Source organism: Prinia subflava, chromosome 3, assembly GCF_021018805.1.
Source record: "Prinia subflava isolate CZ2003 ecotype Zambia chromosome 3, Cam_Psub_1.2, whole genome shotgun sequence".
In the NCBI taxonomy this organism is placed as follows: domain Eukaryota; kingdom Metazoa; phylum Chordata; class Aves; order Passeriformes; family Cisticolidae; genus Prinia; species Prinia subflava.
Genome location: NC_086249.1, coordinates 1,961,234 through 1,988,004, shown reverse-complemented (window position 1 = coordinate 1,988,004; position 26,771 = coordinate 1,961,234). Strand labels below are relative to the sequence as shown.

General features: G+C 44.3%; 1 protein-coding gene across 8 annotated transcripts in view; it reads right to left on the bottom strand.

Moving 5' to 3' along the window:
- The window catches only part of ZPLD1 (zona pellucida like domain containing 1), a 135,220-nt gene that overhangs the window by 82,197 nt on the left and 26,252 nt on the right, over window positions 1–26,771 (bottom strand). For 2 of the 8 annotated variants that reach the window (XM_063393783.1, XM_063393790.1), the window contains exon 1: window positions 15,507–15,675. The exons of 2 other annotated variants lie outside the window; for them this stretch is intronic. The gene's annotated coding sequence lies outside the window, so the exon portion shown is untranslated. 4 more of the 8 variants (XM_063393782.1, XM_063393789.1, XM_063393780.1 and 1 more) reach the window with 2 other exon arrangements.

Below are 26,771 nucleotides of genomic sequence, written 5' to 3'. Positions count from 1 at the left end.
TTTAACTATCTGTTTTATACTATGCAAGGCAGATGCCCAAGTAACTGTCTTATCATGAATTACAGAATTTTGTATCCCACTCCCTGCTGATGTTTTGTCAGAATCCAAGCTAGATATTTTAACAAAGAGCAACAAATGTGAACACGATTAAACATTACATCTCAGTCAGGTCAGATTGAAGATTTCCTGTCACCTAAACGCATAGAAAAAGTTCATAAAATCCATTAAGACAGTGTCATAATCATAGTCAATATTTATTTAAACAAATGCCTACATTTATAGAGCACGCACTGCATGCTTTGGAGCGAGGTATGTGTTTCCTAGAAACTGACTTTCCACTTGCTGCTATCAGGCATCCAGACACATAACACTTATTTGTGACTGAAACTTGTCTGGTTTTACAAGGTTAAACAGCTCTATCATTCATTTTACATTTTATACCTCCATTTCTTTTTTACCTGTATGAGGTTTTTTAAAAAAAAACTTCATTAAAAGGAATGTGTCTGCCTATATATCTAAACAAGTGTTTACAAATACAGAAATACTTATAAACATGCACCACTACCCTGTATATTTGTACTTGTGTGCAATTATACATTCGCTTTGTCTTACAATAAATTTAATATTGCTGCATCATCCCTTACACCATCTGAAATACGACTGGGAGAAATACTTTTCCAACTGTTTAAGTTTTCTATTTTTCAAGTTTTCTATTTTATCTGGATGAACAGAGCTTCAAAGAGGAACTCCTCCAAAGAGATTCTGTTCCTGCCAGGTTATTTGATGCACGTTAATAAGCTGCTAGTATCATTGATTAAAGCTACTCTACCCCAACATTATTTCCTTGAGCTTCAGGAGCATTTCTCTTTTGAACCTGATCAATGTAAGAGGATTCTACTTCAAATAGTATTAGATGCTTTTCTTCTCATGTTTCAATTCTTCAAAAATACCAGTAGTATTGCTGTAAAAATACTCCCATATAGTCTGATTTATTAAACTAATCAGCTCAACTCAGAATCACATTACATTAATGCACAGTTTTCCTCTCCCAGCAGTTACAGAAGACTTCTCTAAGATCCTTAAACAGGATGTTTCTCCTTTACAGCACATGAAAAGCATCACTGCAGCTCTCTTTCCTCCTTTTTCTCACTTTTTTCTTGTTGGGGGTATGTCCTGGCCCTTGCATCATCTCTCCTGCTCCTGGTCTTTCAAAAATGAACTTCACCTCTCCTCTTGCACCCCACAGTCTTCCTGTTCGGGAAAAGTTGCTGTTTCAGTTTCTTTCCCTCCCTGCAAGCCTACTGTCCTCTAACATTTCTCCCTGTCCTTACAAACGTCCCTACAGTGGGAAAACACTTCCACCACAGCCTGCCACGCACATGGCAATTTCTCCCTCTCGTTTAGATTCAAAAGCCAAACACAGCTAAAAACTGTTCTGTTAGAAGAGCCTGACTGATCACTTTAAAAACATGATCAGTGGTCAGAAAATAGAAGAGCCCAAATGACCAATTTAAGACTCTTCGTGTCTTCTGGAAAATGGAGATATTGCCACAGGACATCCAGGCAAGGCAAGCAGCTGACTTTAGCAGTCACAGAATATTCTGAGGTGGAAGGATCATCGAGTCCAGCTCTTAGCCCTTCACAGGACATCCCCAAGAGTCACACCAGGAGCATTGAATTGTGTGTGTTCATGAGCTTTTTTTTATTAATCCCAATCAGAAAGATGCTGGGAAAACAATGATTTTCCAGAAATATTTTAGTACAAGGCAAGTTAAATAAAGTGGCCACATGATGCCAGCATTGTCTGGGAAACATCAGAAAATTCCATTCCTAATCAAAGTATGTGGATTCATTTCTTTTTCGTTTTAACCATATTTTTAAATTTTCTTTAGTGTGTACACATCCACCCTTTCACTTCTCATTTTGCTGCAACCCTTTCATCAAGCCTGCCTGGATCATCCCATGAAGAGCACAAAGCCCCCCACTTTGTATTCTTCCAGTACTACAGAGTTTCAGCAAACCTATGGTTAGCCACCTCATGACTCCCACCCCCTTCACAGCTTGTTTCTCCTTTCTGCTTTGCATACCAAGCATCAGCTCCAACTCTCTGCTCTTATGTACAAGGAAACCCCACAGAATGATGCGTTGTCACCTCACTACTTGGGTTTGCTTTAGCAGAAGTCTGATTGAACACTCAGGTCGTTACAAATTTTGATCTGGATTGCAGGAAAGAAGAGCATAAGGATGGGGTGTTTTCATCCAAAACAGAGTCCTCCTGCCCACCACTGTTTCTCAGTTCAAAACTGTCTTGCAAGAACATCCAGAGTATATTCTTGCTCCCTTCCACGAGTGTGGACACACGAGACCTTGCTTTCAGCTTTGGGATGTACACACACTATTCATCATTTTCCCTTAAATGTTGAAAACCTTCTGACAGAGCATAGAACTAGAATCATAGAATCATTTAGGTTGGAAAAGACCTTTAAACATCACCAAGTCCAACCATTAGTCCGTCACTGCCAAGTCCACCACTAAACCATATCCCTGAGTGCCACATCTACACATCTTTTAAATACCTCCAGGAATGATAACTCAACCACTTCCGTGGGCAGCCTGTTTTCCAGTGGTTGACAACCCTCTTCATCAAGAAATGTTTCCTAATATCCAATCTAAACATCCCCTGGTACAAATTTAGGCCATTCTCTGTCATCCTGTCATTTGTGACTTGGGAGAAGAGGCAAACCTCCACCTTGCTACAGCTTCCTCTCAGGTTGCTGTAATGAGAGATAGGGTCTGCAGTAGCCCACTGGCGGAGCCACTCGAAGCCCTCTGCTTCTAGAAAAGCTAAATTTTTCAGTAATTTGGTCCCCTTGCTCTCAGACCATAACCAAAAGAATTATGAAGACACTGTTAAACAGAGGTGCTTTTTTAAACAAAAATTAAAGACATTAGGCACTTCTGTTTTTTCCAGTGTTATCCAGCAGATATACACTTTCCCCCAAAGCTTTGTATTTCTCTGTGTATATGTCCACGCTTTTATAAAAATGATTTCTAGGTGGAAGAGTTCTATCTTACATTTTTAATGCATTTGAGATACATTGATTGGCAGGCCAACTGCACACACCTTGACCTACCCAAATAAAGTCCCTCTAGGGTCTGAAGCTGTAACTTGAACTCCAGGCAGAACCACAGTTGTCTCCCCTCTCTTACCCCTCAACAGGGCCTTGCTTTGCTTGCCTTCACTTCTCACAGTGATTCACTGAAACACAGCAGAAGTACACCCACACCTGCTCTTCTCAGGGAAAAAAACTAGCAAATCAGAACAGCAGCATGTCAAATCTCACATCTTTTAGAGGAGAAATACACAACACCCAAGGTCAGACATATCAGGTACAGACATTTGGCACAAGGATAAATACTTCCCTTTGAAAATCCTCAGCAGAGATTAACTGGAGTCTTTATTCAGCTAGACCTGCCATACAACCCTGGTATTCATCACTCCTCATACCAAGTAAAATATTTCCAATGGCTCACAGCCATGCTGATCTCAAGACTCATATCCTGGCACAACAGAAGTTGATCCCTGTTACCTCAGACTCTGAGGAATTGTGTCAATGCAGATTTCAAAAGCATGTTCAAATTCCCTTTACAGCTACAGGAGGATGAGTACACACCTAAAAAAGCTATATTTACCTGTTTCATTTCCTCATTATAACCCCCAGTGCCTTAACAAAAGAGGTGCCTTCAAGGAGGAAGGTGCTAAAGAGAGCTGGCCAGCAGCAGCCTCCAGCACTCCCAGCCCACCATGCAAGGGCAAAAGGTTTTGGTGGAGAAGCCAGAGCTTTAACCCCCCTGGATCTCATTTGGTGCTGCCACCAGCAATGACCAGTACACATCTACATTTTCTATACCTTTGAAAATGCAACCACCACGTTATTTTCTGTTTCTTCAATTAAAACCCTCTATTCTTCCTACACAGTGGGATGAGCCCATATTAGAAGATGATCAATATGAATTCAGATGGAGCTCTTTATGCAGAGTCTACTCCACAAGCTGCACACACAGTGAGGTGGAGGAGCTGGGTTAAATGACATGAGGCAGGAGAGGGCCAAGCCTGGGCACTGCTTGTGGTCAGGACCCTCCCCTAGATATCCCAGCAGTACTGGTGAGGTGTAAGAGCACAGCTGCTCCCATCTCTTTCAGCCAGACTGGTGAGAACAGGAGTGGTGTCCATGTTCTGACCATCACCCCACAGGTACCAGCTTGCACCTGAGACTGAACCACAACCCATGGAGGCTCTGGGTGCCACAGTGCCAGACTACCCATTGATTTCAACTTTACACAGTGTTTTGGAAAGCCTCATCATTTCCCTGCAGCCCCACCATTTCTCAAAAAAATAAAGCTAGCCTGCCTACTTTCCACAGTTCTGCAACAGGCAGGTGTACTTTCCAACAGATGAACAACATCTGCCCTGGACGCAGACCCCACCTCTCCTGGAGAGCCACAGTACACAATTATGCACAACCATTTGGCAATAAAGCCAAAGGACCTTCGTATTATTGGCCACTGCTCATCATTCCTTCGTATCAGAGTAAGCCCAACAGCTCTTGCACAAACCTTTTTCTTTTTTTTAAAGTTAAAAACACAAGTGAACTTTCAACACATTTCACATGCTGAATGTCTTCTGCCCCAGAGGTATATGCTGCGAAACTGAGGCACTTCCAGGATGATGGGAAGATGTCCAGTTTGGTCATGATACAAGAATCCATCACAACTTTATTCACTTCATGATAAATAAGGCATCTCTGCTATTTGATTTGCCCAGACATCCTGGGTTCAACATTTAGAGCATTTGAAACAATTTCACCTTTTAAGAAAACTTCTTAAATATTGTGAAAGGGAGGAGCATGGCTTGAGCATGGCTTGAGCATGGCTGCTCAAGCAGGCTGGATGATCCTGCTCCACATCAGAAATCTGAAAAAGTGACATAATTGAAGTGTCTGGAGAGTATTACAATCACTTGGGGTTCATTGTCTAGCACTCAGTACCACATAAAGGAAGCTGCTTGTTAAGTAGGGAAAGAAAATCGTTTTGCATCAAAAGGTGCATGAGTATAAATATCATAATACACAAGTGTCAGCTTCTACCTTTTATTCAGACAATGAAGAGAGCAAAGAGTCTATCTTAATGTGAAAAGTCACATGCTTCCATCAGAAAGACAGCTGTTCTGAAAATCATGAAACAAAAAATTTGTAACACGGACATACTTTGCATGAATTGAATTCAGTTACACCTACAAGATGCATATTTGATTATTCTAAAAATTCCAGAAATGTAAACTAAGTAGTGCAAGAAACTTCAGGTGATTTCTTGTTCCCACTTACTAACATCAATTGTTGAAGCAGATAGAGCCCTGCATCCCTGTTTTTCATTTAATTTATCCATCCGTTCCTTTTAGGAAGGAATTTCAAGTAGAATTTCAAGTCTTCACTGAATGCTATATAAAACTTATAAGCTGACCAAATGCTGATCAGTACTAAGGGGTTCATTCTTACTTCGAGAAGAGACAGGGGAAAATAACAAGAATTTCATTTCACAACTGAAATATTTTTCTTATCTGTAAAGCTAAATCATTTAAAATATTCATATCTTGGCTACAATATGACTTTCAACAGCACTGAAATGGAGAATACTCAGAAGGCAGTTGAAGTGTTTCTCTAACAATTATTCTGGGCTAGATAGCAACATATTGTTATATGCTTAAGGGTATGACAAGTGTCTGTCATCTACTACACACAAGCATGTATTTGATGTGTATCTTCTCATGCAGCTCTGTGTCAGCTGGCTATTTGTTCACACTGTGTTGACGCTGGAAGAGAGTTAAGTGTCCCTTATCATATTATGGTATTGCTTCAGTTTCCTGGCAAAGATGCCTAATAAAATATCTGCCAAGGCAGCTTTGCAGAGTCTCTGGAAACTACTTTGCTTCCTTAAGTGACTTGGCAAACCTTTGCTAGCAAAGCCAGAGAAAGTGGATATATCTGTTTGGATTTGTACCTGAGTTCATGACAGCATTCTTTTATCTTACAGCATGCCAGGAGCTGGGACACTTGTTTGTGCATCACTAAGCACAGCGAGGTCCCAAATCTACAGTGCAAAGCAGCAGCAACATCTAAGAGCAGAGCTTTCCTCTTTATCTGTCCCAGCGCTCACCTGAAGGCTCTGCATCTCCTGAACCACTTGAACAGCCCATGGCCAGCCTGCATCAGAGCCAGGAGCTGAGGCTCCTCTCACTGCCAACCCAGCTCTGAGAGTTGGGGACACATAGTGAGGGAGTGGGAAACATTGTATTGTTCATAGATGTCATTTGCTGCTTAAAACCTTGACTCATGGGGAGTTCCCCATGAAGGTAGAGAAGACCATAAAACCACATGATCACATAACATTGTAAAAACCGTGACCAAGTGCATGACAGAAATTCTTGGGTGACTTTCAGGAAGTTACTGTGAGCATCCCCTCCAGAGGGGAGCAGTAACATGCACACCTGTCTTGCTCTGCCTTCCTCCACACTGCCCATTTACATGGCCACTCCTGGAGAGAGGACAGGGTCCAGACAAACTGGTGCACCCCTTCAGGTGTGCTCACCATGGCACTGCTGGAGATACTTGCCCAGAACAGTCTCCAACCCTGACCTTCAAGTGAGCTCCCTGTGACCAGCATGCACACAACACACCGACAAGGCAGGTTTAAACAGCACACCTACATGAGGCTCCACGTTTAAAAGGGCTCCATCTCTCCCAGCTGGAGATGGCCTGTATCCAGGCCACAAGCCACCAGCACAGTTTCTCCCCCCACCATGTGCTAGGTAACACAACACACACACCATTCACCTGCTCTGCCTAGAGCTACCTGGACTGACAAGATCATCTGCCACTGAGAAGGGTGTGTTTTCACTCCAGAGCTAAAATCAGATAATGTTCTCATCATGGTTGAGCAAGCACACAGATTTGTGTATTTAGGTCCCTCAGTATGTTCATCCAGCATTGAAGTATTTTGATTGTCATGCATTAACACAAGGAATGTGTTTCTTAGGCATGAATGTGTTGACACCGTTCAAGAGAATTAAGAGGCAGTATTGATTATTCCTGCCAGAATCAAGTCTTGTGACTGGCAGTAAATCCAATCAGATTCACATTGTGACTTGGATACCCTGAAGCATGACACAGTTCTTTCAAGCTCAGATAAAATTTGTTTCTATAATTTATATCTCTACCATTTTTGTTACCGTGCTTGCTGGTATGGCCATGTAGCCAGTGTTGCTGGTGCAGGAGTCCCCAAAAAGAGCAAGATACCCTGGGGTCATATCACAGCACCACACAGGCACACACTTGCTCATACACCCTCCTACCCACCAGCCATGCAACAGGCAAACTGGCCAGTCTCAGACTGAGGCAGCCAGAGGGAGGATATAAGAAGGTGATATAAAAAGGATGACACTATAACCATTTCATGTGGGTGCAAAACATTTCTTGTTTCTAGAAACAGCCCTCTCTCTACTTGGTTTGGAGCAGCCATAGGAGATCCCTGAGCCAAGAGAGCCCCAGGCACGCACGTGGCTCACGCCTGGCTGGGATCTGAAAGCCATGCAGAGTGTAGAACCAGTCCCCCAGCAGTGCCTTGCTGAAACAGCAGAGCTTCCAGGGCCAGCACCAATGCCTGCAAAGCCAGCCAAGGCATCTCTGCACACACAGGGCCCCATCACACCTGTAACTAGGCAGGCCTTGTCCTGCACTAGAGGCATGACACAGAAATTCATGAACTATGACCTCTTTCCAAAGCATATGGTCACGGATAAGCCTACAATATTTAATTAGGAATGTCTCCAGACCATCACTGATGAACTTTTTATTAAGGAGGTAATTGGGGCCTGTTGGAACAGCAAACTCCCCTGAGGCCAACCAGCTGTACAGCACCAGTGGATATAAAACCAAGCACGACCTGCCAATGCAGCCTTGCAGCCTAGAAAGTCAGCCACGTCCTGGGCTTCATCAAAAGTGTGGCCAAGAGGTTAAAGCGGGTGGCTCTGCCCATCTATTCCAGTCTCACGAGACCCTCCCCTGCAGCACTGCATCCAGCTCTGGGTATAAAACAGGCCCCGAGGAGGGTCACAGAGATGATGCAAGGGCTGGAACATCTCCCATGTGAGAGAGTTGGGTTTATTTAGCTTTTAAGAAAAGAATATTCCAGAGAGACCTTATAGCAACATTCTGGTACCCAAAACCCAAAGGGAGCTTAAAGAGAAGACTGGAAAGGACTCTTTATCAGGTAGTGGTGATAGGATGGAGAGTAACAATTAAAATTGAAAGATGGTGTTTCAGATTAGATGTTAGAAATTCTTTACTGTGAGGGTGCTGACAACTGATCTGCCCTGAGAAATTATGGATGCCTCAAACTGGTTGCTCAGAGAAATTATGGATACCCCAAGCCTGGAAGGGTTCATGGCCAGGCTGGATGAGGCTTTGAGCAACCTGGTCTAGCGGAAGGTGTCTCTGCTTACAGCAGAGGGGGTTGGAACAAGATGATGTTTAAGGCTCCTTTCAACGCAAACCATTCTATGATTCTATGGCATTTTCTCCTTGTGGAGAGCAAAGGAGGAAGCAGAAGTGTGACTTGGTCAGGAAAAAAAAAAAAACCACAACAAAACTGATCTTGGTCATTTCTTGGTCAAAGACAGATTTTTTTTTTTAAGTCAGAGTGAAACCAAAGTGTGCTGTGTGCATCAGCCATATCAGCCATATGTGTAGTGAGCCAAACAACAAATTCTTTCAAAGACCTTCCAGTCCTACTCCTTTTGCATCCATAAATATACTTGCTGTAAACCAACATATACACTAGTTTCTATGCAAGAGATTAGTAGATCATTAAATACTTTTGATTTTATTAAGTAATGAAACAAGGAGTTTTGCACTGAATACCGTATTGCCCAGTAGGGTAGTCACACTTCGTTTGGTGTAGGTGCTCTAATTGACCTTTTTCTTAGTTCAGGAATGCATTATCACAAATAACAGCCTAGAAATTTGTTCTGCCAGTGAGTGGAGCTCCTTCTACAAATTACATTGAAAGCAAATTTCAGCTGGCGTTTAGAGTATAACTCGTTCCTATCGTCACAAGTATTTACCACACATTGTCTGAGAAATATCAGAATCTTCATTACAGAAGATGTTTAGGCATTTTTTTAATTGATTAAATGAGAGTTCTAAAAATAGCCATCTATTCTTGCTGGTTTTGAGTATGAGTTGGTTGACATCAGCCTGCAAAAATTAAGATTTTTGATATTCTCCACAAGTGCTGCACAGCAACTGTGTTTGGTGTCTGTAGAAGGCTGGATTCTGGCAAGCTTGCACACCCTTTCACATCACGGAGGAATGGACAACATCCCTATCCATGCAGTCCACAAGGGCAAAACAAATGTTTCAAATCATGGTGTCATGTCAGAGACATTCCTCACAAGGTGAAGTATTGCCTCAAGTAAGGCAGTTAAGCAACACGAGGCTCCTTTGTGTCAACACAAAAGGCCCAGACAAGCCTTCTGCTCCCCAGTGACACAGCAGTGACACCTCTGCCCCCCTGTTCCTTCCAGCCCCACTTCAGTTCTGTGCAAAGGCCCATGCCCCAACAAAACTTGGGCCAAGAGCACTCCACAAACAAGTCACCTGCTCTTCACACCACCCTGATGGCCAAAATGCTGAAAGCACAAACTTCTTAAAACCAAGAAATAACATGAAAAGGTGCACAGATGTGCTCAGCACTAAAGCTTGTGAAAGAATCCCAGTCAGGGAAATAATTTGCAACTCTATCACAGATACAGACCACTACAAATCACAACCAATATGATAATTAAAAGAAAAAGTCTATGAACAGACTTAGTTTTCTCCAAAATATTTCCCTAATGAAATTTTGACATTCAGAATGTCTAATGTCTAAACTTCAGTATGTCCATCAAGCCTTTCCTTTGAAGAGTCACCTTCAGAGCCCTAGGCTTTGAGCTTCTTCCCTGACATAGTGACAAGGAGGAAGCATGGATAAATTCGTGAACTCAAAGTGGGCAGAAAAAAATGCAGAAATGAGATATCAGGGTTTGCTTCATCAGTCAGTTAAAGAGCTAGACTATTTTTAATGAAGAAAATTTAGGATAGCATCCCCTTTGAAGCAATTACTGAAAATAAGATAAATGTTCAATCCTGTGAACACCGGAAAGTGGTGTACCCAGCCTGTTCAGATGGCTTTAAAGCTCAAACCAATACAGAGGATTTGCTTGGGCATTTCAAAATTCCTGCAACTCCACCCCTGTAGACAATCTCCAACAGACCTGGAATAAACAAAAGAGGTGGGAAAAAAAGTAAGAGGGAACCGTACCCTTTACTGAGCAGATGTGAGCAGAGTGAGGCACTGCTCACCAGGGATTACCAGCATCCTGCCCCTGGAGTCAGGAACTCCTGGGAGCAGCTCCTGTGCATCCCCCTCTGAGCTCAACCTGTGCCCTCCCTCCTGCACTGTGATCACACCAACCTCCCTAGCCTCTCACATGTGCTTCACCAGACTCCTGTAGCTCCCAGCCACCCATTACCAAGATAATTAAATATTATTACATTTAATTAATAAGTTCCCTCATGTGCACAGGGTTTCTCCTGCAGCCCTGTGCAGGTCAACAGATTATTGGTCTGGGCTGATTAGACTTTCAAAACTCGCCGCCTGATGGGCTGTTCCTGGCAGGGCAGGAATAGGCAGCAGTTACGAGAATCCATGTCAGCAGAGCCATTACTTAACCTGGCACTGCTCACACCCTTGGCTGCCTGCCTCTGAGGCCCCTCCCTTGCCTGTCCTCCAACACCACGAAAAGGAAAAGAAAACAAAGAAAAATCCAAGAGGCAGCGGGCAAGAAGGCTTTGTGTCCCTGAAGGTTCACTCATTGCCCAGGTACACAGACTGGGAAAGGCTCTTTAGGGTAACTGACAGCTGGGGAAATATGAAGGGTCAGAGCATAAGAGAAAAGCTTGAATTAGAGGAACTATTCCTCACTAAAGAATGGGAACGTGGAGTTTGGTGTGTTTTGTGCTTTTTTGGATTTTTTTCTGCTCTTTCCCTCTGCTCAGTGACCAAGCCAAAGCCAGCACAGAGATGTTGAAGTCATGATTCAGAAATACTGGGTTTGAAGTTTTGGCTCTCACAGAGATTTCCTGCATAACCTTGGGCAAGTCATTTGTCTGTAGGGCACTTCAGCTTCTAATCCATAAGGCAAAGTCAATGCCTCACAGGCAAGTTAGAAGGCTATTAGTGACTGCAAATAGCCATGATGATGGGAGGCAGAGAGGCAATCAGGCAGATATGGAGATCCACCTCCTGCAGGATCCTGATCCCTTGGGGATTCTGAGATCAAACCTCCTACAAGTAAAATGGCCACTGTCTAATTAACACTGATTTCCAGGCATGTCTCAGACTCTCACACTGAAATTGCATTCATTATTGAAATATGACTAAATCAGAACCAGAGTCCATCTGGGTTTCCCCTACACAAAAGAAGTTCTCTGGCTTCCAGGGAGAGAAAAAGCCTCGCTGAGCTCTTTGGTCTTCACATTCCTGACTCCATAATCACTTTTCATACTTGCCTCTCTCCCTCGCCATTTCCCCTCCTGCTAGAAGGGATACAAACATTCATGATGCCCTGGTTATAAAGGGTGGTTAAATATTAAATTCTGCACACTAATGGGGAAGCAGGTGCTCTTTAAACCTCTAAAAAGTCATTTTGAGGTTTAATATTCTGTTCAAATTGCACAGCCCTGTTTTAATTAAAGCACAGACAAATGTCCACCATCACAAGGCTCTTGGGAGTCTCCCATGAGGGCCCCCACCTTGCCCAGCAATTCCTTGGGCCTCCAGAGCGTGTCCTAGTCAGTCCTGCATAGCCATGTCCCCAAAGCCCTCTTGCACACCTGGAGCACAGTATCAGAGGGAGACACACCAAGTGGCCCCAGTGAGGACGCAGCTGATTTCTGCCCCTCAGCCCCCAGCACTGCAGCTGTGCCCTGCTCCAGGCATGGGGAGCACACCCTGGCAGAGCCAACTCCTCTCCAGCACCCAGGGGGAGTCCTCTATTTTATTAAAACAACTGAGAAGTCATTCTTTCAACAAACTGTTTTGTTGAGTAAATTCTGACCTGTTCCAGTCACGAAGAGGCTCTGCTAATTTGTAGCTGCTGTGTTCTAAGCTTTTTTTGTCAGTTCATACTGTATGATTACTCACTGGGCATGTTTATGATGTTTTACCGAAAGAGCTATAATACATGAAGTCATAAATTAGGAAAAATCCAGTAAGTAGTTGTTAATTAATAACTTAAATCCATTGCAAGCCTTTGACCTTTGCCCCCCTTGAGCTGGAACCCTGAAAATAATCATATTTGCTTTCTCTACTTTTGTTCGTTTTAGAAAGCATCCCAACTTTTTATTGTGCTACTTATTTTTAAAAACTAAAAACAAAGTGAGTGAGTAGACTCCAGCCCTACAATCTAAAACATACTATGTTCTGTGCTGACAAAACATCCCATGCTGTAAGTTACTGAATCATGACTGATTTAACATCATTACTTCAATTATGGTGTTGACTGAAGCAAGAAAACATTATTCCAGGTTGTAGAAGACAGGTATGCAAGTTAGAAGTAATGGCTGAAAACATTCCCAAGTGCAAAATGTCTTTCAGATTTTGAAATCCCAGCCTTCACTTGACTTTAAATCACCGATCAGCCAATTGTAAGGCAGAAGGAAAACCCCCAGTAGCAATTCATGTTCCCACTCTGAAAGCTTAGTAACTGATCAGGCTAACATTGAAATAATTATGGAAGATCTCACCAGAAACATGAGCGCAGCATATGAATGGCACTTGCTTTTACAAGAGAGCCTCGTATGTTGTTTGCATTTCTGTGCTAGAAGACCACACTAGGAACCACAATATAGTTGCCTTTCAAACCTTCATATCCTCCTGGACATTTTAAATTCTTAGGCCAAGCTTTTGGGAGCAACTAATGATTTTGGTTCTCTTCTAAATGTATCTTAGCAGGACACAAGTTGTAGGAGCTGATTACCAGCTCTCTGAGAAAGGAGTCCTCTCCAGCTGGAGTAATAGGAAGACCTAAAATTCCATGGCTAATTTTGGAAGATACACCACCGGCACAGCATTGTCCTGTTTGGAAGCCCAGAAAATTGCGCATCTCATTAGCTTCTTTTCTTCAAGAAGTCAAAATAAAAGTGAAATTTTAAACAGAAACCCAGAGGCTTCGGCTTGGCGCATTCCTGTGGGGTTTGTCAGCAGGAGGGGCGGGGTGCGAGAGCTGGAAGCGGCGCTGGGGAGGTGTTGCAAGAAGCAGCAGCAGCAGATCTCCATCTCCAGATCACAGACAGATAAAAGGAGCCAAGCGTGGGTCAGCAAAGAACGGAAGCCATTAGGAGCAGCACACCGCGAGCAAGTGCAGGGTAACCCTTCAAAGACATGGGAACACCTAACACCTAACCTTCAAAGACAACTGGAACAAGATGCTAAACACAAGGGTGACTTCTCCAGAAAAAGACAACACAGGCTAAGGGGAAACAAAACCCACCAGAACAAAACAACCCCAAACCAACAGTTCTGCCACTTGCTCTTCTGTTTACATCTTGGTTTGGATTTCAGGCTGAGATCATATTCCTAGGATAATGAAAGCTTTAGGCAAGCAAACAGCAGCAGGAGAGATTACACTGAAGAAGGGAGGAAGAGCACTTGGGAAAGGGGAAGGAATAGCCACCTTTGTAAGCACAAGCACTGAAAAAATGTTTACTTAAGCTATGTATGGCAAGTCCCGCATGCCAGGGCTACACGCATTTGATAAGAGATGGGGTAAAGGAAAGCCAAATCAATTCCACTCTGCTCACACCTAGAGGGACAGAACTTCCTTGTAACTGCAGCCAAGCAGCACACAAAAAGTTATTTCACACCTGTGTTTGGCATCTAGACCTGAAAGATTTATTTGCAGATCTGTGGATCCAACAAATCTGCAAAATCAAAGTGGTTTTGAGCATCAGTCCCATTCATGCTACTGTCCATAATTAACAGGCTGACTAGCTCAGCTCATTAGCCAGAGTCACAGCTATATAAATGCTTAGCTCCCACCAAGTGCTAACTCAGACATACTAAGAGTACCCCTCTTTTGTAAGAAAACCAAGGCCCAGGTTCGAACACTTGTTAAACTGGGCTGGTTTTGCCAGAAGGAAATAAAACCATAATTGCTCAGGGAGGGCCATTATGTCTGTCCATAGCTACTACCAGCTCAGTGGGTACAGGCAAACAATAGAGGTACCTTGAATTAATTATCAAATATTCCTTTAGAAGTCACATTGACATAAATTATTTACTTCTTCATGGGTGGATTAGAAAAAACAAGGGCATTAAAGACGCTTCAGCTCAGTCAAATGATTCACAAAAAGCAGGAAAAAATAAATAAAGCCTTACTTAAATTTTGCACAGCATCAACACAAGAAAAAGTACTTGCTGCCTGGAGAACACATACAAAAATGAGGAACAATCATACTTTTTGGGTTCATTTTTTGTCACCACCTGCACTCTTAGTCAATAAGAGAATCAACATACAAGCACTCTCCTGGCCCCAGCCATAGTGGGGCGGGTCCCATCAAATCTTTCTGTCTCTGTTCCACCTCTCTAGACCAGAAAATAAAAATGTGATAATGCATTTCCAGACCTTTTATAACCCAAAGGAGGCACCTCAGAGCCCACTTAACTCTTCTTCACAGGTGATTCTCCCTTCTGCAGCACATGGATGTAACTATGTCTCTTCCAATTTCCTCAGCCCTACTGCTGCCTCTCCCTCCCAATGAAGCCCAGATGGAACCCCTTGACATAATTTAACCCAGTTCCTTTAAAGAAGTAAGAAGCTGGTGACTTACCAGCAAAGGGAAATTACACTGGAATAATGGGAAAGAGAACCTGGAAATACTCAGCTCTGCAGAAAAATCTCATGGCATTAAAGATGGGGCCATTTTGTCTGAGCTGGAGGTGGGTCAGCCTCCACAAGCTGTATCTTGTGTTACTGGAGTCAACAGTTCCAAGTACCTTGCCTCCAGTGGGCTTGAAATCCACTGAATCCAGCTTCAATATGACCAAAAATTAGCCTGTTTCTTGACACATGCTATTATAATTCAAACAGCACAAGTTTCCCAGTCCATGATTAATGCCTCTGCCTTCCCCCATCTCTCAGACTTTGAACTAAAGGACAGAGTAATTAGCATTGTTTGGGAAGGAGAAATCTGCTAGCAGTGATGTGTACCCACAAACACAAGTGCTCACGCACATTAAATGCACTGATGGGCCTTAGCACCACAATAATAAATACTGAGGCAGTCAGCTATGACAAAGCAGGTTTTCATGTTGTCCTTAAAAAACAAACAGAACTTCCAGGTACTTACTGTGTGTCATATCAGATGCAGAAAACAAAGTTACTCGTGACTAAAGTTCATGTCCACTAACTGGAAAGAAGTAATAGTCGGCCACACCTGAAATTTAGGCTGGAGCATAAGACACATAAAAAATAACCCACGGGTTCTGGTGCACCTCTGGCAAGTATCAAAGGTCTTATGATTGTTACTGTTTTTCTTAGCAGTGCCAAGTATCATGCAATTAAGACAATCTGGACTCTCATTAAAACAAAATTAAGTTCCCAGAGCTCAGAAGTGCTTCAAAGCTGGTATCTTTTAAGAATCAAAACCAAAGGCAAGTGAAACCTGAGTTAGTAAAAACACGTATGTTCAGATCAGTTTTAAAGCTCAACTGCTAATTTGTGTGTGTGTGTGTTGGTGTTAGAAATACTGGGTTATGGAAGCATTGTGGGATACACACCACTGATAAAGCTCAGAGCTAAACACAGGCATGAATGAGAAAGTGGATACAGAATCACAGACGATTTTGGCTTGGAAGACACCTTGTCACCTCATCCAAATCCCCTGCAATAAGCAGGGTACTGTCTATGACAGGTTGCTTAGAGCCCTTGAATGTTTCCAGGGGCATCCACCACTTCTCGGGACAAGCTGTTCCAGTGCCTCACCACCCTCTTTGTAAAATAACTCTGCCAAACACTGAGGCTGAAATCATCACAGAATTTGTTTTCCTAGACATAAGAATTGGCCAGTTGCAAGAAAACTGCCCCAAGCAGCATCATACTGAGAGTCCAGATGTGCTCCCATACTACTGGAACATACTACTACTCCCATTCTACTTGGACATCCTATGCATGGATAAAGGAATACTGGAAAAAGCAACCAGCCTACCACATGATTGCTTAGGAGCTGTGAGTCAGCCAGCATGAAAACTGGTGTTAATCAGTATACATGTACAAGCATCAGCCCTAGCACAGGACAGCTAACTCCACTCTGATCTTAGGTTTGGTGCTACATAATGCTCATGCTTGCCCCATACTAAAAAGCTCCAATATGAGTTGGAACGAGCCGTTGTGCACAAGCATTTTCCAGTAGTCCTTGTCACAGGCAGTCCATTCACTTTTCTAAAACCTCAGCCACGCAGTCTGCAGGAGCAGGACATCTGCCCACGCTGTCTCTTTGCTCTCAGCAGTGTGACTCAGTGGTGGTGGGGAAGCCAAGGGCTCCTTGGCCACTGCCAGACAGCCGCGTCATGCCCCATGTGCTGGCTGGTCCCCATGCCCTCATCAGCTCCTCACCACCAGGCTCCTGGCACATCTCCCCTCACACAGCCTGGCCTGAAACCCTTAAATTCGGGGAAGTTCTGGGAACAGACAAGGAGACAGCCAGAGGTGGCTGGCAAAAAGCCAAGGACACTGGTTCTTCTTCCAGTATGGATTTCTTCAGTTCAGGTCATACACTGATGCAGGCATTAAAAGCACAGAACTAGAAACTCCCTCTTGGGTCATCTTGTCCACTCTCCTGGAAGTCAGCTCAGAGAAGGACAGCATGGCCCATCTAGCAGCTGTTGTATTTATTATTTATTATTTATTTACATTACTTATTATTTTTTTAAGTATTCAATGAGGATCAGTCAATCAAGATGTAATGCCAGATTGGCACTCTTAGTACCTTCTCTAGTCATTTGTCCAGTCTTCTGTGAAGATCCTGACAAAATGCACCTCTTCCCCCAGGACTTTGGTCTCCAAGCTGTCTTCAATTAACACTTTCCTAAACTAAAATTTTATTATTTGGAGTACTGAGGGTTACCTGTCTTTGTATGTAACCTTCTAGGCACCTAAACACATTTCTTTTTCTTGTCAATGCACAGAGCTTTGCCATCAGCAGCTTTTCATTATTGGAACCTGTGGAAATGCAGTAACTCAGGTTAGAAAAATACACTATGAAGCTCCTAAACCCATTATGTTTAGAATAGAAACCTATCTCGCCAGAAAAAAAAAAAAAAAAAAAAAAAAAAAAGGAGAGATACAGAACACAAACAATCATATTTCTGCCTGGGAGATCTCAGCTGTGAGAGGGCATCAGCAATAATTCTGGTCAGCCTGGACATCTCCGTCTGAGGAACTCTGGGCAGGCAGGGTGCACTCCTCTGGGATTTTGGGACACCCTGAGGCTCTAGCAGAGCAGCTGCAACTCCTCCTCTTGCTGCACTGTCAGAGATCAGGAAACTGAACAGCAGATGCACAAACTTAGCCTGTTTTAGGGAGTCAGCAGCAATATGCCCTGTTCTTGCTCCAGAAGGCTGCAGATGAGAAGGGGTTTAGGGTGGCAGTTTGGATCTGCCACCTAACTCACTCAGAGAAAAGACAGATATCACTCCTTGGGGTGAATGCAGCAAAGACTCACCATGAGAGTTACACATTCTACCTGCCCTGTTACCATCTTATCACAAAACAACTCTTGCAGTGACACAGGGGAGGGCTGGAGGGAGAGACGGGGCATGCAGGAGCCACAGCACCTGCAGGCAGCACAAAACAGAGGCAGAAGAGCACCCTGCACAGCTGTCAGGATCAGAGCAGGGTTTGGTGTGCAGCTTCCCCTCTCTTCAGAGGCAGCACAGAGAGCTCAGCCCCGCTGGGAGCAGTCAGTGCCAGCAGAACTTCACACAGCTGGGTGGCAGCATGAGAACCCAACCCCAGGGGACAGCTCCCTTCCTGGTGCCCCTGGCTGGCAGGGACACCAGCAGCAATGCCAGCAGCAACGCACCCATCTCCTGCCTGGAGGGGTCTGCAGGGCAGCTTAGCAGAAGCAGGGTTAATTCATCCCTCCCAGCCATGAGTGGTGACTGCAGAGAAAAGCCACATGCCATCACTAGGCCCACGCCCTGTTTATTTTGGGTGGCAGTGGCCAAGGTTCAGAGTTTGTGTTGTTTGTGTTCATTTCATTTGCCCGTAATTCTGAGAAGTCCCAGCATAGAGACAAGTCGTGCCAAAATGGGAGGATGTTTTCCAAGCCTCTAGCTGAGTCTCCTGTGGAATAATGACTTCTTTGGTGAGGCAACAGCACTGAGCATCCTCCTTGGCCAGGCACAGATGGGAAGTGACATCCAGCACCCACACCTCCTGCCAATGGGCCCAGCTACCCCCAGCCCCTGGCCTGACACAGGGAAGCAGCTCTTTGTGCAACTGAGGACCAGCAGTACCTGCAGTCCACAGCCCTGCTCTGGGCACTGCCAGTGCCTTCTCCATCCACAGGGATGAACAGCTTTGCACTGGCTGGATTTGGGGTGGGACTCCTCAGGGGTGTCCAAGACCGTGCCCAGCCAGAGCTTGTCCACTCAGGGAGAGCACCAGCTGTGTTTTATGCAGCACGAGCTGGAAGAGAACTTCAGCAGTGAACAGTGGCCTTAATTACCCAGCCTGACAAATCCCACACTGCCAACTCCTAGGCTAAGAGAGGTGTGGGGCAATTATTGGGCCTCAGTAATAAAAGGCACAATGCCCAGGGAGAGGGACTGTGCTCATAAGATAGAGTTTATGAAAAGATTTTATCATTTTGCCTTGTGAGAACCTGGGTTCTAAATATTGATGTTTTTCAAGCGCCTCTCCAAAACTAAATGAGACCGTGTTAATTGTCTCATGTACAGTCACAGGGATGAAAACTCTGCTTCTGTACACACCCAAATTTTGGGAAAGCTTGGGATTTTATGACTCAGTCACATTTTCCAGCCCCCACCCTCTCACTCTGTAATGAATAAACACCACTTGCAGTTGCTTTACACATACATGCTTTAAACATACAGCATTTCCTTTGCACATCAGGGATTAAAATCCACAGGCTGAGAAATACACTGTTAACAGCATCATTCACCCTTGCTGTACTGACCACAACTTCACATTATTTTGGTAAATTTGAAGAAACAATATTTTAAGCCAAACACTCTATAGATTCACAGCAGCTAGGAAATAGTTTCTGACATTTTAATAAGTGCTAAATCAAAGAAGGAGTTACAGAGACGAGCACAACAACAGTTATTTTACAAACATCTGTGTCACATTATCATCATATTGAGGTCTGGATCGTTTTGTAAAGATCAGCCAGTCATCCAGACAGATCTTGAGCCTCTGTTTATTTCATGGTAGAGCCATTTCAACTGTGGTTTTCACTGTGGGTGGAGCAGTATGCTGACAATCTACCACCACCTTCAAAATTAAAGGCATACCTAGACTTTGTGAAAGCAAAAGTAAAAGTCTGAGTAAATTGTCTTGCACATTTGATACCGGTGCTGTCATCTAAGGCCAAATGACATTTGGGTTAAGGTTTAGTGGTCTCTATTGCCCCCATTTTCTGTTTCCTGGTCTCCCTCCTCAAATGCAGATAGTGTGGACTATCCTGAGTTTGTCCTGAATTTGCCTAATTGTATGGTCATGCCACAGACCACCTTCTCACATTTATTGTGTGTGCCAGTGCTAATCAATACATAGACTGAGACTTGTTTCTATGATCCATGATGTGAAAATTTTGCACATTCTTCCATTTTCCTTATCCCGATCTTATTGACTCATGATCTTATTCTCATCTTATTCTTACTGCATAATGAGTCAGAAACACAAACTAAAATTAATCAATGTGAAAAATACTTACAGCTTGTGAGCTGTTTATACTTTCTTTTTAGTGGTGCCGACACATTTCACATTGTGACCTGATTATCTTAATTGCCCAGTGTTGCTCCTGTTTCCTGATGAAATGCCACGCGCATGAATGAGAGGTGTTCATAAACATGAAGATCTACCAGGGTACAGGACACTCATCCATGAACAGACTAGGAGATATCAACGGGAAGGCAGATGATCCTGCAGTATATGAGGATGTCACTGCTATTTTCTATGTGCCAGCAGAACTGTTTGCCTGAAGGTGGCCAGTTTATTTTTTAGAGACTGCAGCTGTGCTGTACTGTACACAAATTCTGCCCACAGAGGCTCTAGTTGAGAGACAAAAAGAGATATTGCACACCCACAGCCATTCAAACGTCTTTGCAAAGGGGACAAATTGTACAAAATCCTGAAGTGACTGGGAGAAGGAGATGTGCAAGACATCCTACATCCCTGTCACACCCAAGCATGGGTTTAGGAACAAGGGAAATGTGAATGGTGACCTAATTGCCTTTCCAATCCCTTATGCACCTACCACAGGACAGATGAGAAAAGTTTAAGGAAAACCATTGAGGGGCACTGGGATGAGAACACCACTGTGCTTGCCTACCAAGCAAGCAGGTCCAAGGCTGATGGGGTTTGTAAGATTCTGGCACAGAATCTTACCAACAGGGCTGTGCTTGCAAGAGGAGGGGCACCCCAGCCTCCACCCCACACCCTCCACAAAATGCAGCAGGGACCCAGCAGGTGTTAGCTCCCCTCTGTACCTCCAGTCCCCAAAGATGGTCCTAATTCCAGACAACAGGGCTGTGCAGCTGCCCTGCTTCCTCACCCTGTCCTGCCCCAAACCACCTCCTTGCTTCTGCCACTATTCCCTGCAGGTGGTGGGAGATGGGAGCAGTCATCTTCCTGTGGCTCAGACTGGTTCACTTCCCTCCGTGAAGGGAGGGGGCACAGCACTTCCTTCCTTCCCTCTGCCCCTGGAACTAGGTCATACCACACTGGCAGCTAAAGCAGAAAAGCAAAAAAATATGTGGAACCAAAGGCACACTCTGGGACTCAGCAATACTGTCTAGATTCTGACTGAGACCTTCTGTTTACTTATTTTGTCAGGTACTTTAGTTGTCTTTGATTTCCTTAGTGTATCACTCTAACCTGTCTGTGACACTCTAGCTTGCATTCTTCAGTGTCACAGGCCTGATCCTATCCTAGTTAAGTTTTGTTGTTTATACCTGAGTGCAATAACAATTTTTTTGTTATTTGTTGAACCATAAACGCTATCCACTGAACCATGACAAAGAGGAAACTACAGCTTTTCAAAAGGAAGTATCACAGAAACCAACAAACCAACCAAAGTGATCCTGTCCACTGTAAGAGCCCCCCTAACCCCTGAACTGGAACAGGAGGTCCCATTTAGGAGACTGTAGGGGAACTGGACCCTGTTCAGTCCCCAGCATCTATCCCAGACTGGGAGTCTGTGGGCAGCCTGCTTGTTCTAAGTCCAAACACATGTTGGTGTTCCAGAGCTGGAGTTCAGGCAATGACTTGGGAGATGACCCAGCTTTGCAGAGGCACCAAAAGCTGTAGGGCACACAGGTCTCTGAGGGCACGAGTGAGTACCTGCCCACAGCTCTTTCACCTCATCACAGTGTCAGGCTGAGGAAGAAGAAAAGTGATACCATCATCTGGAAATACCCACTGCCCCCACAGTGAAAGCCCCAGTTTGTGCATTTCAGTCACCAGCAGGTGTTGAAGTAAGCATCTGCTGCTCCCTTAGGAACTCGTACCCCTGCAAGCTGGAAGGCCAGGGGGAAGTCCCTGAAGTTATACATGGCTCTTAGACAGCAGGGTTTCCAAGCTGCACCAGGACTGCTCCTTGCCAGCTCGTGGCCATGGCTTGCCCTCTCAGGGGAGCTGGTGGTGATGTCAGCCCCAAATCCCATGGGTTTGGAGGGCGAGGCTCACACAAAGCAGCGTGGGAGAGGTTCCATGCCAGGAGACAGGACACATGTGGCTTTGGGAAGGCTGGGTCCAATCCTCCCCAAAGGCACAGTAACTGGGAGCATGGTGCCTCCAGGGGTCTGTGACACATTGCCAGGGGGTTTTCCTTAACAAAGCACATTGTCTCATCTCACCACCTCTCACACTGCTGGCAGGTTTAACACTGAACGCGCCTGTGACAAAGCACAGCTCTCCCTTTTCCCTCTGAAACACACCTAAGGAGTGTAAAAGTGACTTGTCAGCCAGATATAGTCAGAGCCTACCAGAACATTCAAGCTTTCATCCAAGCTTTTCCTCTCTCTTTCCTCAGCATATGCCATGCAGGGTTTGCTGCAGGCCAGTTGTCAGGGCTGATAGAAAAGAAGGAGATGCACTGATCCAGCTGCAGCTGAGCTGGGAGCAGAGCATGTCTCCTCCACCCTGCCTCCAATCCATGGAGTCAGCTGAATTTCTGGTAAACTTGGATTTGGGTTTCAAAGCAGATCTTTCTGACTGAACTAGATTGCCATTTACCTGGCACGTAAAGGCTGGGAATTGGGATTGTTGGGATGGCTGGGAAAGTTGGAGCTGTTCAGCCTGAAGAAGAGAGGACTCCAGAGTGACCTTAATGCAGCCTTTCAGTGCCTAAGGGGGCCTAGAAGAGAAGTGGAAAGGGACTTTTACAGGGACATGTAATGGTAGGACAAGGGGGAATGGCTTCAAACCGAAAGAGGGTAGAATCAGATTAGATATCAGGAAGAAATTCTTTTCTGTGTAGGTGGTGAGGCACTAGAACTGGTTGCCCAGAGGGGTTGTGGATACCCCATTCCTGGAAGTGGACAAAGCCAGGCTGAATGGGGCAAGAAGTCACAGCAAAAAAAGGATAACTTTTATACTCACTGTCTGTCTGTGTTTGCCACAAAAGTAGAAAATCCCTGGCAAGTCCACAAAAACAGTTATAAATAGAAACTTGCTTCACCTGTTAACAGTGGGAAGCAAAAAAGAAGGCTGAATGTTTTACAGGAGATGGAATTAGCTAAAATCGAGAGCCAGCAGGTCACAGCCTGAGCAGATCAGCCCTGCCAGATTAGTACCGAGGTCCCCTCTGAGGGCAGCAGAGCTGGGTGCTCTCTCATTTGCCCTTCTCTGGTCACTGGCCCCAGGTCACTGTGGGCACAGGGCTTACAGGGGAGGGCAGGCTGCTGCCCCATCTCCTGGAGCAGCCCTTGGCCCCGCCTCAGGAGCAGCCCACACATGGACCAAATCTGAACCCACCCTCACCACTTGGGGTGACTGGCAGCCCAAAAATACCCCAGGTGGGAGCAGACCTTTGGCCTTTATACTCTCTTGAACCAGCAGGACAGGAGCTAATGGGTCATGAAGTGACAGTGACAATGCTTTGCTAAACATAATTTCACTGAGCTTTCCAGCCTCACAATGTATCGCGGTCCCCACATGCAGCTCTGCTGGTTAAACCACAGAAGGCTTCACCAAGCTAGTTTTTGATGCCTTCTCTTTTTCTGCTCCTTGCTTCAAGTGCTCAAGAAGTATCAGTTCACACACACCCAGATTGTTACACAACAGCTGTGTTGTTTCAAAGCAATCAAAACAGTGAAATCCATTTGATGCGATTATAGGTGGACATTGGGAGATTAGATGATCTTGTGATGAGCAGCAGAAATAGGTCTGTGTCAAAATGAAATCTCCAGAGTGTTATTATAACCTTCTCTGCAATGTTTGCTTTGCGATTTAACTTCCAGATCAGACTGTAAAACTCCAGCAAAGGCATAAAGCAACTTAAACTTGATAACTGCATTTTATTGTCAGAGTGACAGTGGTGGAACACAGGCCAAGCCAACTACGAGAAAGGCCAGACAGACTGAGATAACAAGAAGAAAAATTTCTTAGAAAAGATCCCTCTGGAGGAAAGGGACAAGTTTTCTCACCCTAATTCAAGGAAGAGAGAGGGGGTTTTTGAAGGCAAGCTGACACAAGAAGCTCACCCCAGGCAGAAGAACATCCACATGGGCCTAGAAGAGCATCAGGCAAAGTCGTGCTTCAGAAGAGCAGCAATATCCAACTTCAGCAAGCATTCAGGATTTGTTTCTTCAGGCTGCATAACTCTACAAACACTCTGTTCTAAGCCTGATTTCCCTTCTTTCTGGCAAAGAGCTGAAATATCCTAGGCAACAGGCCTGAGAAAGGTGTGACGCTGCCACTGCTGCCCAGGGTGCCTGAAAGTGAAGCTCCTACAGGAGACCACATCTTCCTGACAGGTGAAAACCACACAGTTTGAGAACTGTTGGGGTGTGCTCCAGGTGGGAGCTCAGCCACACTCACCCAAAGAGTGGCTTCTTGGAGACATGCATGGTTTTCCACCTTATTCCCACACAAAAATCAGGTGAAGAAATGGATCTGTTCTAACTTCAATTTGTAGGGGCTGAATGTAATTCTTCTGCTAACAACAGTCGTAACCAGTGGTGACTGTGGCTATAAATCAAGGCTTTTGTTTTAATGTACCTGTTGAACTGGGGTGGAAACTTTGCTTTTCTCCCCTTCCACCTACCCTTCACCAGGCTTCACCATGACCCAGTTCAAATGCATGCAGACACTGTGGATGGAGCTGTCAGCTAGCAAAGCCAAGAGAGTAATTACTCTGGGGAAATGACTGGCACCTCAACAGCTCCAGGATGGGGTTCATTCACAGATGTAGATAGATTATAAAGGCAGGTTACTCCTTCCTACCTCAGCAGGCTCTATTGCACAGAACGGAGCAAACATACTAAGATAAGGAGGTGCTTTGTGGCAGATGACACCTCTACATCTGGACAGAAGCACAATCACCCACAATTGACCATATGGGCCCATACAGTGTCACTCAGGAGTTTATTCTACATTTACTGCCTAGTCTCCAAAGAGAAGTGAGGAAAATTCCAGTCTGTGCCTCTGGTTCACAAATTTACATCTAACCTGACGTTGACTGAGGCCACTTCCTGCCAGCTTCCTCACAATACAGTTTAATGCTATTCCAGAAAGGAAAGGAGACTAACACAAAAAGGCAATGAAATATCCTCTGGAGGCTTCCAGATTGCTTTAATTCATAATTTTGTCTCAGTATTGTAATTGAGATATAAATAATCTCCTTATTTCCACTTCAGTTACTTTCAGCCTCATCAATATGAAAGAGCCTTGTATCTCTCAGGTACCTCAGAAAGTTATTGCACCAGAAAGTAAAGATGATTTTTAAAATAGTTTCCACGTCAGTTCAAATGATAATGCAGTCATGCAGGTGTTGTATAACTGATATTATATTCAGAATAGTTTACTTCTTGAAAGTGAAGTATAAACATTTCAAGCATGCTTACTTACAAGAAATATGCTTACAAAGCATGATTACTTCCTATGAGAAAAAAAAAAAAAAAAAAAAAAACTCTCCTCTTTACATGGGCAAACAATACATTTCCTCTTCCCATACCACAGCAAAGGCTTACCCATGCACATCACGTACACACACATAAACGTTCACATGTGTGAGATCCACCACAATCTAAAAAGGAAAGTGCCACAAAAGGACCCTGTAGTAATTGGGCAGCACATCTCGATGTAAATGAGCGCATCTCAGAAAAGCTGCAGGCCTTGTAGTCTTGTTTTGCTGTGCTAACCACATGCAGACACACACACAACAAGCTACTTTCATGTTAGCTCAGTTCTTCTTCCACAAAGCTTGGTGGTAAAGCTCTCCCTGACATCCATCAAAGAGAGGGACTGATGAGGTGAGAGCTGATGAAAGTTTTGAATAGCCAAGGAAACCAATGATTCCAAGAACTTAATTCCTCCCATCCTAAACAAATGCTTGTTTCCCTGGGAACTCATCAGAGCAGCTGTTCTGAGAAAAAACTCCTTTTTTATCCTTGCCATACCCTGTCCTCAGGACAAAAGGATTCCTCTGGCATGTAACTACTCATCTTAATTCCCAGTGTGGGTAACAAGAAGAGATATGCATTTTTGCAGCAGTCTTTGTCTCAACCCAAAGTAAATATGTAATATAGGTCAGATGAGTTAGGGATTAAACCTGAGGATACAAATGGGGTGCACCATCCAGAGCACTGAATAGTTTCTTACTTCATCATCCATCCTGCCACTATCTATCCATCTGTCATGGGGAGGAGAAAGGGCTTCCTCCGTGGCTCCTACATTCCTGTCTAACCCAATGGGTTAGTAATAAGGGAAATGTGCCCTAATCACCTTTCCAATCCCTTTGGACATGCTATTTCAGGGTGATCTGGGACACATCTCGTTAATTATTAAGAATTTTCTTCCTCTGCTGCACAATCACTTCAATAATCTGGTACATTCCATTTTAAAAAGGATCTAGGTCCTTGCCTCCATTACACTGCTTGAGAGACTGATCCAGAACTTTCAGTTTTGAATGGTTTTATTAATTTCAAGCCTGAACTCCCTCATGAACAATTTCTAGCCAGTTGGGCTGGAGCCAGTAGTGTCATTCAACTCAAATGCTCTTTTCCCTTTGTGATTTTTTCCCTCTCTCCCTGTTCCCAAAAATGTATTTATAAGGAGACATCATTATTGTCTCCAGTTTCAGAAGCCAGCCTCTTTTCATGGTTCTTGCAAAGGAAGATATGACATTCTCCTCACTGTAACCAGT